Source organism: Chinchilla lanigera, unplaced genomic scaffold (genome assembly GCF_000276665.1).
Source record: "Chinchilla lanigera isolate Chin_1 unplaced genomic scaffold, ChiLan1.0 scaffold00081, whole genome shotgun sequence".
Classification (NCBI taxonomy): domain Eukaryota; kingdom Metazoa; phylum Chordata; class Mammalia; order Rodentia; family Chinchillidae; genus Chinchilla; species Chinchilla lanigera.
In genome coordinates this window covers 5859234-5870274 of record NW_004955482.1, presented here as the reverse complement: position 1 = coordinate 5870274, position 11041 = coordinate 5859234, and the positions used below count along the sequence as shown (strand labels likewise).

General features: G+C 50.9%; 1 long non-coding RNA gene across 1 annotated transcript; it reads right to left on the bottom strand.

The window, feature by feature from the left end:
- Positions 1–6789: 6789 nt before the first annotated feature.
- Positions 6790–11036, bottom strand: LOC106146505. Its single transcript, XR_001230961.1, has 2 exons — positions 10970–11036; positions 6790–7392 (listed from the first exon to the last, which is right to left on the bottom strand). It is a non-coding gene; the product is annotated as an uncharacterized LOC106146505 (long non-coding RNA).
- Positions 11037–11041: the final 5 nt, after the last annotated feature.

Below are 11041 nucleotides of genomic sequence, written 5' to 3'. Positions count from 1 at the left end.
AAAGAAAAGAAAGAGAGAGAGAGAAAAAAAGAACGAACGAAAAAGACAAAAGAGAGAGGGCTTTCTCTAAGAGACGGGCTGCTGTGAGAGCTCGGGTACTGTGCCAGGGGCAAGAGAGCAGACTGCGACGTCTTCAGCTCCCCACACCTGGTCCACACCTGCTTCACCCCAAGCTTTCCCAGACAACGATTTACATCAAGTTCTACTACACTCCTCAGCTTTCGCAGAAACCACCCTCTTCTCACTCCCGGTTCACCAGCTGCCAGGTATTCACTAAATTTCCATGATTACCGAACAGATAAAACCAGGGGGAAGAGGTCTGGGATGTGACCTCTGCCTTTGATAACTAAGCGTGGAACCTGGGTGTGGGACAGACAGGCCCCGACCTCACCGTGATGGAGGGTTGCGGGCCCACCCACCAGTATCGTATTTTCTTCTTTGTTTTCATGGTCCTGGGGGTGAAACCCCAAGATGCACTACCACTGAGCCACATCCCAGCCCGTTTAAACTGAGACCAGGGACATGGGATGTAGCTCAGCGGCACAAGCGCCTGGCTGCAAGCACAAGGTCCTGAGTTGATTCCCTGTACCCCTCCCCACCAAAAAAATAAATAAACTGAGAGTGACTCTCACTGAGCTGTCTGGGCTGGCCCCACACTGGTGACCCTCCTGCCTCCTGCCTGCTGGGAGTATAGGGGCTGCCCGGCCCACATTTCTCATTAGCGTGTTTTGGGCCAGGACCAACAACAAAAGTATTCAATGTTTAGCAACAGCTTCATGTTTCTTCCTAGTCTCCTTCCTCTTAATCACAATTTCAGGACATTCACGTATGACCAGCATACAGGAGAGCAGCAAGTACAAGTTCAGCCTGCGCACCGGAGCGAGACCTGGCCTCAAAATAAAAAAGGGACCAGGGATGTAGCCCAGAGCAATGGTCCTGGGCTCAATTTCCGGTACTGCAGGGAGAAACTGATTAATTCATGTAGAAGCACTTTTCAGACTGTAGGAAAACACTTATCCAAGTTGGCAGCAGATTCATGTTTAAGACTGGGTCTTTAAAAGGAAGACCACCTTTTGGCAACTTTGCTTTTACACTTATTTTTTGAGGCAGGGTCTCACTGTACAGTTCAAGCTGGCCTAGAGCTCACTTTGTAGCCCAGGGTGGTCTCAACTCACAGTGATCCTCCTGCCTCAGCCTCCACACCCGGTTGCTTTTATATTTAATACACAAGCTATGAACTTCCTGAAACCTGACTCAGAATTAAAAAATTTAACGCTCACATGACCTCAACTTCTGATCTCTTCAGTGGAGAAAATGCTCTTCTAATAATGGAATTTTTTTTTTTTCCAGTTTTTGGGTAGAGAAAGGAATTAGTCAAAAGAAAGTCAATTCCTCTAGATTATTTGATTTACATTTCACAACAAGACTATAGACTTTCATCAGATGTAGCGAATCAGCTGTTCCACCACTGTGCTGCCCTGGTGACCAGGCCTCTAACACCTGAGTTCTGGGGAGACAGTCAAGATGCAAACTATAGCAAAACTGAAAACTCATTTTTAAAAAGTTGAATATTGATCATTTTAACATATTCCAAACATGTTAATTATAACATGATAGCAAAAAGGCAGAAAAGTACCCAATACATAAATTACAACATGGCCACAGGAGGCAATATCGCATAGTCCTTATAAACTCCTCCTTTGAGCCAGGCCATGTGGACCACACTTGTAACCCCAGCCATTTGGTAGGCTGTGGCAGGCGGATCACGAGTTTGTGTCCACCTTGGGCTATTTAGCAAGACACTGTCTCAGAACAAAACAGAAAAGGGCTGAGGTACAACTCAGGCGTACATGAGGCCCTGGGTTCAAATAACAAAACAGAACCAAAAAACACCACGCCTTGCAACAATATTCTGATAAAAAGGTAAGGAAACACACAAATGTAACTTTAGGTTAAAAATAAGCAAATCGCTACATAATCACCCGAATGAGACTCACAGAGAAAACAGAACGTTTCCACAGTGCTTACCTCTGAGTGGTGGTGGTAGTACTGCATACACTTTTTGGTATTTTCTAATTTTTTTATAATAAAATGTGGAAAAATATTAAAGGCTGATCAGCTGGGCTCAGAAGTGAAAAATACAAGCCATTTACCTGTTCTTAAATTTCGTGAAGTAAGGCAGCTGTTCCTGGATGACACAGAACTGTCACAAGGGTCATCCAGGAACTACTGCACAGGCCACACGCCCCAGTTCCCTCAAACAGGCCTCTGCCAAAGTCGGCCCAAGACCCTGACCCCTACGGCACCCCACCCAGGAGTCCAGGACCGGTTACATCTGAGAATACGGCACGCACACTTGTGCGCCCTCCAAGGCGCCACCACACGCGCCAGGTGTAAGAAACAAAGCAAGCAGGCAAGAGGCTGAAACAACACACACACTGGGCTCCTGAATTTATTTGCCACAGAACCCTCGTTAATTAACTGCAATTAATATTCACAATGGAGAGCCCAAGTCAAATGGCCTCACATCAGAAACAGCTTCCCGTCATGGCGGGGCTCTTATCGCAGGCAGTGTTGCACAGTTTATACATATTATCTTGTTTATTCCCCAGAATTCAACAGATGCTTCGTTCGCTCTCGTTAGTGAGCGATGGGGTCTTGTGGGGTCTTGTTATGTTGCCGGGCTGGCCCTGAACTCGAGCCTCCTGACAGACAGCCCCCTGAACAGCTGCGATCAAGGGCGGGAGGCACCCTGCACTGTGCGGGATGCTGTCATTACCAGCGTCGTGTTAACAGTGAGGAAACTGCCAGGCATGGTGGCGCACGCCTGTAACCCCAGCACTTGGGAGGCTTGCGAGTCCAAGGCCAGCCTGGGCTACAAAGTGAGCTCAAGCCCAGCCGGAACTGCATTGCAAGACCCTGTCTCAAAAAGACAAAACAAACAAACAAAAAAAAAAAAAAAAAAAAAGAGGAGACTGGCATCTAGGGCAGTTTAATACTCACCCTAAGGTATTCCACTCTGGTCATCAAAACCTTGTCTTTACTATGTTTAATAGTTGACTTTCCAATGTTTGTACCTCTTTGTAACTTTTGCCTCCTCTTTTTCTGTCGTGTATCTCTTGAGGATGTCCTGGTTTGACTAGCTTTCCCCCTACACCCTTCCAAAATGCGCTGCTGACAGGCACAGCATACGACCAAGTGCAGTATTATTTGAACTGGGCAAAAGCAAGACTCAGGAGGCTCTGCCTGTCATCAAAGTCCACTCCTTCGGCTGCCCAAGGTTCAGACCCATCAGGATCTTCCAGCTCCTAAGTGCTGCCAGAATCATTTACATACACACCGAGCACAGCCAACCACAGCACAGCGCTACCAGGTTTATCCAGTCCCCCAGGGCTCCCCGGCTAGAGGCTCAAGCCCAAGCTCCTTACCACTGGGGCCGATGAGGCCATCTGGTCCCTGCCCGCCTCTCTGGCCTCGGCTCCCTCTCACCCGCGCTGGTCCCTGCTGCGCCTGTAACAGTGCTGCGTGCACGCGCTCCCTGCTGCTTGCCTGGCTGCCCAGCCCAGGCCTCAGCCTGCACCCACATCACCTGCCCTACTCCGCCTCATCCTCTGAATCACAGCTCCTGAGTCACTGTCCCCTCCAGGAAACCCGGTGAACCTCTCCCATCCCCCACAGCCTTGCGGGGTCTCCGCCCCCATTGGGGTGTGTAAGCTGCACCAGCTTCCGTACACCCACACAACCCTAAAGGATGAAAACTTGGGGCGAGGGTTCAATCCCCCTGGAAGGGAAAGAGAGAAGGCAGGGGGGAGGGAGGGACAGACTGCGGCTTACGACTGCACACACCACAGGCGGGTAAGTGAATAAACCTCCGTGAACTCAGCTGTGTTTGCAAACTGTTGTGGGGCAAACATTCACCAGCACTCACTCGGCCCCTCCTCCGGCCCAGTGGCGGGCGGGACTCGGACACAGCCTCACAGCGCCACACACGGCGCCACACGGCGGAAATAATGACAGGTTCGCCTTCAAAGTAACGTTCTCCATGGCAGCGTTCGAAACACTATTCAAATGCTCACTTCCCATAAACAAGGTGCCTCACAATTCCATGAGAAGTAATGACATACAGTAATGTGACCAGCACGAACGAGACCCACCACTTCCCTGCTTTCACAAAGAACTTCCCTCTGCCTTTGGGACAAGGCATTTTTCTGAATAATGATGGAATCTGAAGGCTATCTTGCTGCAGAAGGAAATAACCCAAAAAGAACTGTCTCAGCTTGCTCTGCGCATCAACGATCACCTCGATGAGGACTGATAACCTTGCAGATAACCTTGCACTGCGTCCCTACCAATCTCCATAGCAACATTCTGCCACAACAGTGAGATAAAAGCCAAATATGCACCACGCTGGCCTTGGCTGGCTGGAACACACCCTCTGCGCACACAGCGCCGTCTACTCCGCTTTCAGCCAGGACGCTGTAGCAACAACAGCTTGTCAGCTTGCCCAGAAAGAAAGGTCATTGGGCTTGTGCCTCCCTAATATTCAGCGGCACCTCTTTCTTCTCCCAAGCCACCAGTGACTCCTGGTGACCTTTCACACTTGGCACTTCCCTGGATTTCAAGCGGCACTTGGAGGGCAGCGCTCCAGAGCCCCACCTCCTCTGGGCTGCAGACAGGGCGGTGCGGGGGCTCACCTGTGCTGCCCCTACTGAAAGGGTCAGCGGCCCTCCTCCCGCCCCTCACACCACCCAAAGCCTAGCACCCCCACTGGCTGAGCAGCACTCACTGAGTCCATCCTTGCAGCTGGGCACTGTGCTGGATGCCAGGGTGGGAAAGACAACCCCAGGGCAACATGGAGCCCCCCCCCAACAGTCAGGGACACAGGAAGTGAGGGACTTACAAAGCAGGGGTCAAGAGCCACAGAGGAGGTAAGTGAAGAAGCCTGGGGTGATGCGCCTGAAAACGCGGCTTGGGGGAGCACTTCGGAAGGGGAAGCTGACGGGGCCCTTCGCAGGCCAGGAACGGGGCTAAGCTGCTCCACACCTTCCTAGAACCCTAACTCGAGTCCTCTGGCTTCTTTTTCCTTGTGCGGAACTAGGGACTGAACCCAAAGCCTCACACTCGCTAGGGAAATGCTCCACCACTGAGCTATATCGCCAGCCCTTTTTATTTTTGAGATGAAGTCTTGCCAAACTGCCCAGGCTGGCCTCAAACTTGTGATCCTCCTGCCTCGGCTTCCCAAATCCTGGGACTCCAGGTGTACCGTCGTGCCTGGCTCTTCACCCAGCCTGGCCTGCTGGAGTCTCCTCGGGCCGAAGCAGCCCGCATTCCTGACTCTCCCTGCAGACCAGCTGCTCTGGTCCCAGCCATCGAAGCAACTGCCGTGGAGCCCGCACCGGGCACGCTACCCTCGACACTCTCATTTCCCGCCACTTCCGGCACAGCAGCAAACCCCATCTGGCCAGGCCGGACGAGGACTCAGCCGTGCAGCCCGGCCTAGCTCCTCTGCCCGTGCCTCTGGCTTCTGCTGCCACTTCTTCCTGACCCCTCATCAAAGCCACTTAGAGAACTAAACACCTGATTCAAGACGATGGGCAGGGCCGAAGGGGCGCGTGCGCTTCGGGCAGCACTGCATGCAGCTGTCTGTCTTCTCAGCACTCAGGCTCCTACCACAGGCCGCGCTCCTACACTAAACCCAGCCAGAAAGCATCGTTTGAGCTGACTCTCAACGTCAATTATTAACAACTGACTTAAAAAAAAACAACTGACTTTTCCATTCTCTTTTTAAAAAATTGTAGGACAGGCATGCAGCATCGACCATTTCCGTATTATAGCTCTACGGCATTAAGCTCATTCGCACTGTTTTGCCACCATCACCACCACCTACAGAGCCTGGTTACCGCCATCCCCTTTATTTCCAATAAGGAAACTGCCAACTGGAAAGACCGAATACTTGGCAAAGGCCACACTGCTGCTATCAACAGCCAGTTCTGAGTACATGACTGTACATGTGGCATATGACAATAATCTCAGTACTCGGGAGGCTGAGGCAGGAGATTTGCTGCAACGCGGAGGCCAGCCCAGGCTACACAGTGACTTCAAGGCGACCCTGACCTGCATAGGGGGATCCTGTCTCCAAGACAAAACAAAACAAGCCAATTCTGGCTGCAATACCTGCGCTACACTGCTCATACTGCACTTCCTTTAGTAAAAGCAAAAGAAGTAAACACAGCCTGTAATCCCAGCACCCAGAAGGCTGAGGCGGGAGGACTGACATGAGTTCAAGGTCAGCCTGAATTATAGAGCAAGACCTGTTCTCAAACCCCCCAAAAAGTAAAGAGCAATTAAATAAAATTAAGTGGATCAAATTTCATCCAAAGCGGTCTAAGAGTCCTGAAAATTGCTTATTAAAGGTAGCTAGCCCCTACCAAATGCTTCTCGTGCACTTAGCCTCAGGGGCCTTAACACCGCCCCGCTGCACAGATGATGAAGCAGAAGCAGAGTTTAAACAACTTAAAGGTGGCCACACAACTCTTACCTACACCCCTCCCATAAAACCGTGATACTCCTTTAAGATAAAATGAGATACAGTGGATTTCAGAAATATTCCTGGACACAATTTTTTACTGGGGCTGGGGATTTAGCTCAGCGGCACAGCGCCTGCCTGGCAAGTGCAAGGTTGTGAGTTTGATTCCCGGTACTGGAAAAAAAAAACAAAAACAAAATAATAATAATTTTTTACTCAATCAACAAAATTTTCCTGGTACTGGAAAAAAAACAAACACAAAGTAATAATAATTTTTTACTCAATCAACAAAATTCACATTAGAAAAAACTGAACCACACCAGTGGAAGCTTTACATGTACAATAATGACTGCACTGCACACACAGAAACAAACTGCAGTAGTATAGACTCAGAGGCTTCCCATCTCAGCTGCTCAGCACCAAAGTCCCCCGGTGTTTAGTCAGCCTGTGTGTTCCGAAGGAGTCCCGGACGTCAAGCCAGGCACATCTCAACGAGCCATTACGACTGGTGGGGTAGCTCTGGGCCTCACACACGAATCACCGACGAAAGACATGAAGGAAGTGGCCTCTTCCAGACCACAGCTCTTTACTTTCCATAGAACGTCTGCCTTTCACACCCGCAGCCTTTGTGCACGAGGGCATTTTCACTCGCCTCACAAACAGAAATCCAGAATCAGGATTCGCAGTGACACCATTAGCATGAGCCACGCAGCGTTTCCTCTGACAGCACACAGGGAGAAATGACCCCAAAGGTCTGCCTCAGCTGCCTAGTCCCCAAGCAACAGTTCCTTTTAAGGGAGTGCTCTGCCGGTCCAACAGGTTAATGCGGACAGATAAAGGTACACTCTGCCGTCATGTAGAAATAACTGTAAAGAAAATTTTAAAATGAGTCACATGCAGGGACGCGCGCCTGTAATCCCAACTCCTCGGGAGACTGAGGCAGGAGGACTGAAAGGTCAGAGGGAGACTCAGTCTCAAAAAAAAGTAAAATTAAAAAAAAAATTTAAATGCGTGCGTCAGAAATTTCAGCCCACTGCAAGAGGACAGAGAGCATAAAGACCACTAAGGGTGCATCACCACACGCAGAGAGCTGCGTAGCCAGGAAGAGAAAAAGGGAAAGAGGACAGTGGCCCACAAAACACCCACACACTGGGCGCTCGGGCTCACACACCACAATTACAGCAGTGTGAGTGAGCACAGCACACAGCCTGACAGTGCACAGCGTCAAAAGCAGCCACACTTTCCAACCACCACAAAACATCCCCGCAGGCTCGGAGAAGCCCTACTATACAATTTAGAACACTTCCTTCTGCCAACTAAAAAAAAGCCCTCAGTTAAGCCCGCGCTTCTGCTCTATGAAAGCCTCTTCCACTCACTCCCTCCGCCCAGACCCGTGGAGACACAGCCACTGTCACCAGAGAACAGAAAAATGTTTCCTAGGCTAAACGGCAAATCAAACTTCACTTCAGGAGCTGGGGATTTAGCTCAGTGGCACGGCGCCTGCCTGGCAAGAGCAAGGTCGGTACCAGAAAAAAATTCAATTCCCGGTACCAGAAAAAAAAACAAAAAAAACCACTTCACTTCAAATTTATGAGATGAGACCTTCTTGACTTTTCAGGGTGTGGTATTAAGGACTGTCAGTAATCTTTCAAAGACAAAACTTCCAGTGATTATCATTAGCAACTTTTTTTTTGTGGTACTGGGGATTGAACCCAGGTCCTTCCCACTGCACTGCATCTCCAGCCCATTTTTATTTACTACTGTGAGCCAGGGTCTCACGAATCCATTAAACTGCCTGGGGTAGGCTGTAACTTATAACACTCCTGCCCCAGCCTCCCAGAATGCCGGAGGGACTACAGCCACGCGCCACCATGCCCAGCTGCAATTACTCGCTCTGAGCACTAACTGTAGCTGAGTCACATGTTTAACAGTCTCCATCTCACCTGATCCTTCCACCAACTGTACAACACACATGTCGTTGTCCTCTAATCCTCCTTCCCCTGGTGCTCAGAAAGAGAAGTGACCGCCCAGGCCAGGCGCCGTCCAGGGGGCAGGGTTCCAGAGCCTGACTGACCTCCAACACCCTGTCATAAATGTCCACTTGGTCAAGAGTCAACAGTTTACAAAATACTTTCGTCTGTATCTCAAAACCGCCTCCAAACCAAACCTACACAAGCCATTCCCGTGTGAGTGAAACCGCAATGGCCAGAACTTTGGACGTTTTTCCTCCTACCCATCCCTTCAGAAACACACCACGCACAAGCAGGATTTCCCAAGTGTGACCCTGCCCAGGTGAGCCGCCTTAGGTATTCTGGCCAGTTCCGTTTCCTGGTTTTATTTCATTTTTAGCTTCCTGGTTTTAAATGCACTACACCCAAAAGAACAAAGTACTGTTGAGTAATTTAAACATGGTGTCTAATGAAGTGAGTCCTAAATAGTTCTGTAAGGTACTTGGTATGAAGGTCACTTTTACTTAAAAAAGAAATAAAAGTCCTGCCAGATTAATTCACCTTTCTCTATAAATAATAACCTCCAGGTTCCTACACAGAACAAACAAGAGAGGCTGTCCCTAACAGCTGTGGAGTCACCAGAGGAGAACAGACTCATTCCCCACCTCTTCCCTCCACTAAAGGGAGTCTACTTTTAGTAAGATGCCACCAATAAAGCTATCATATTCTATTCTCAGCGAAACACAATAGTCACCTATTACAGAGTAACTTGGAGGCAGTTACACATGAGAAAAATACACCTATCATTTTATTATTAAGCTAGAAAGATGCCCTGCTGACAACCAACAAAAGGTCTCCCAGCAACGGAAAAGCAGAGAAACTAAGCAAAGATTTCCTTTCTCTGGAGACATGAAACTCTCATTCAGTCAAGAAAGATGGATTTTGTCACTTATTATTCTCTAAAATGGAAAGTGCCACATGGAGAACATAAATGGGTAAATTGCATCTCGGAGCAACGTGCTCTGTGCCAAGTTACAAAGCCTGTGAATACAAGGGGTGTATTAATGGAAAGACTGATACCATCTTACTACAGTGGCCTCTCTGTAGCTCCAGACAATGATCTGTTGAGGGTTTTCCAGGGATTTTGAATATGCAACCTCCATACAAGCTCCCTTTTAAGGGGGCTGGCTCAGGGCTGACCAATTCCTCCAGGGAAAGAAAGCCAAAAGCCCCCACATGGGCTTAGGGCTGAGCGGCTGGAGCTGTAGGCCTGGGAAGACTCACTTGGAGACAAAGGAGTGGTAGGTGGGCCGGGAAGAGCTGGATCAGCCTGGGTCCGCCTGCCCGCTGGACACGGACTTTCACAGGGACCCAACGGTAGGGGGAAAAAAAGAAGGAAGTTTGCATTGCTAACCTGCAAGGGAGAAGTCAGTCACCCCTGAGAGCAAACCACAAGCGAGGAATGGAGGAGGAAAACCAGAAAGGCCACACGCGGGTTTTCCAAGACAGTGCTGACCCCCGACTGTCATCTCAGAGGTAGGCTTAGCAGGGGGCGCCCAAGTCCCATTTTATCTCCCCACACCCCCCAAAAAACAAAAACAACAACAACCAAAAACTGCTTCAAAAGTACAGAGGGGTAGGACACTCGGGCAAATCCAGCCAGCCACATGGGAATTCGCATATTCCCTTTTTCCTTGAGGGGAGAAGGGCAAACCATGGAAAAAAGGACCCCGCTGCCACCCATGGAACCAAGCCAAAGAAGCCCTGGGGGAACTCCGCTGCGGCCGATTCCTCGGAGGGAAGGCCCGCTCCGGGGCGTTCCTGGCACCCCCAGACACACAGACCCTTCCCACTTTCCTGGCCCAACCCCCCACAGCCCTTCCTGGACTGGGCGACAGCCCCTGGGCCTCCCGAGCGCGCCTGGCAACTCACTCTCCCTAGACTCGCACCCCGCCAGTCCACTTGACCCCACAAAACCTACTTTCAGAGCCGGGAGTGGTGGTGCACGCCTGTAATCCCAGCACTCAGGAGGCTGAGGCAGGAGGATCGTTGCGAGTTCGAGGCCCGCCTGGGCTACAAAGTGAGCTCAAGGCCAGCCTGAACTACGTAGCAAGACCCTGTCTCAAAAAGACAGACAGACACACAGACAGACAGACAGACAGACACACACACACACACACACACACCCCTACTTTCAGACTGCCCAGGTCTCTGCACCCCTTCCCTCGAGCCTCCCGAATCGCTGCCCAGACCTGGCCTCCTCCGCCACCCCGAATCCTCCCTGCCACTCGGGCCAGCCAGTCCCGCCACCTCCCAACCCAACCTCGGGTCCCCAACTCCCTCCGCGCGCCCCCTCAGCCACAGCCCCCCGCCCGCACACCGCCACCGCAGGCTCTAGGCTCCCGCTTAAAGCCGCCTCGGGTCCGCAGTCCGCCGAGCCTCTCTCAGGACCCCCTTCCCGCCTGAGCCCCCGAACCCCGACTCGACTCCCCACCGTCGCCTGAGCCCTCGCCGCGGCCACCAGGTCCCGAACCTCGCCCCGAGCGCCCCCACTGCCCGCGGGGTC